Below are 2421 nucleotides of genomic sequence, written 5' to 3'. Positions count from 1 at the left end.
ACACACACACACACACACACACACACACAAAAACCGGGGGGTGGGGGGGGAAGAAGATATAACAACTATACTTCCATGAAGTTGTTACAACAAGCAAACGGAAAGGACATTCTTGGGGGGGAGGGGAGAGAGGGAGGAGGGAGGGAGGTGTCGGTGATGGGCCATAATAATCATATACAGTGTATATTGACAAAATAAAAAAAAAATTACTAAGGTAAAATATAGGAGAAACACTTCAGCAGTTAGGTCAGGGCACAGGCTTTATGAACATGAGCCCGAAACACAAGCAGCAAAACAAAAATAAACAAATGGGACTATATCAAACTAAAAAGTTTCTGCACAGCAAAAGAACCAACAGAGTGACAAGACAACCTACAGAGTGGGAGAAAATTTTTGCTTACTATGCATCCAACAATGGACTAATATACAGAACATACATAGAATTCAAGCAATTATACAGTAAAAAAATAAATGACCCAATTAAAAAATGGGCAAAGGAGTTGAATAGACATTTTTCAAAGGAAGACATACAAATGGCTAACAGGTGCATGAAAAAATGTTCAACATCGCTAGTCATCAGGGAAATGCAAATTAAAACCACATTGAGATACCACCTCACTCCAGTTAAACTGGCTATAATCAAGATGGTGAATAACAAATGCTGGAGAGGGTGTGGAGAGAAGCGAACTCTACTGCACTGTTTGTGGGACTGTAAATTAGTACAATCACTTTGGAAAACAATATGGAGGTTTCTCCAACAAGTACAGATAGATCTTCCCTATGATTCAGCAATCCCTCTTTTGGGTATATATACAGAGGAATGGAAATCATCATGTTGAAGAGATACCTGCACTCCCATGTTTATTGCAGCTCTGTTTACAATAGCCAAGATATGGAACCAACATAAATGTCCGTCAATGGATGATTGGATAAGGAAACTGTGGCATATATACACTATGGAATACTACTCTGCCATAAAAAAGAATGAAATACTCCCATTTGCAACAACATGGATGAACCTGGAGAAACTTTTGTTGAGTGAAATAAGAAAAGCACAGGGGGGATAAATAACACATGTGCTCACTCATGGGAGCTAAGAGAGAAAGGAAGGAAGGAAAGAAAGACTACAGTAGTGCCGTGGCCTAACAGAGGGAGGGAACATTTCTAGAGCTACAAATAGGAGTAGAGGGGAGAGGGGAAAGGGGAGGGAGGTTGAGGGATAATTGGGAGGGGACAAAGGGTACAAAAGTAATTTCTGGTAATGGGCATGCCCCCAGTATGAATCTGGCCCTCACATCATGGGCAGGAGGGGGTACAATTAGCTTTGTATCTCATGAATATTCTTAATAAATAAAAAAAAAAGAAAAGACATCCTAAAAGATGGGCGAAAGTATTTGCAATAAATGCATCAGACAAGGGATTAATATCCAGAATATACAAAGAGCTCAGACAACTTTACAACAACAACAAAAAATAACCCAATTAAAAAATGGACAAAAGAGCTGAATAGACATTTCTCAAAGAAAGACATACAAATGGTCAACAGATATATGAAAAAATGTTCAGCATCACTAATCATCAGGGAAATGCAAATGAAAACCGCTCTGAGATATTACCTCACCTCAATCAGACTGGCTATCATAAAAAAGACAGAGAATAACAAATGCTGATGAAGATGTGGAGAGAGAGGAACCATCCTGCACTGTTGGTGGGACTGTAAATTAGTACAGCCATTATGGAGAACAGTATGGAGTGTCGTTAAGCAACTACAGATAGAACTTCCATATGATCCAGCAATCCCACTCCTGGGGATATATTCAGAGGACTGGAAGACATCAGGTCAAAGGCATATCTGCACTCCCATGTTTGTTGCAGCTCTTTTTACAATAGCTAGGCAATGGAACCAACCTAAATGTCCATCAATTGATGACTGGATAAGGAATTTGTGGTAGATATACAAATACTACTCAGCCATAAAAAAGAAGGAAATTCTACCATTTGCAACAACATGGATGAGCCTGGAGAAAATTATCCTAAGTGAAACAACCCAGGTACAGAAAGAGAAATACTGCATATTCTCACTCATAACTGGGAGCTGAATCCATAAATAAACAAATGAACAATAAAGAAAGACAGAGAGAAAGAAAGAAAGAAACAACAATCACATTAATAGGTTGAACTTTTAGAAAACTAGAGGTGGAAAAGGGGAAGGCATGGGGAGAGGGAGGGAGGCTAATGAGGAAGTGGTCGATGGACACAAAGAATGATTGCATATTGTAATGATGAATAAGCTAACTATACTAATCTAATTACCACACATTCTAAACAATTATTGAAAATCAATGTTGTACCACACATGTATGCATAATAAAAAATAAAAATTAAAAATTAAAAAAAACAAATGCAACACACGAAAATCAG

The sequence above is a fragment of the Galeopterus variegatus genome, unplaced genomic scaffold, assembly GCF_000696425.1.
Source record: "Galeopterus variegatus unplaced genomic scaffold, G_variegatus-3.0.2 Scaffold2197, whole genome shotgun sequence".
In the NCBI taxonomy this organism is placed as follows: Eukaryota; Metazoa; Chordata; class Mammalia; order Dermoptera; family Cynocephalidae; genus Galeopterus; species Galeopterus variegatus.
Note: the sequence above shows the minus strand (reverse complement) of the source record.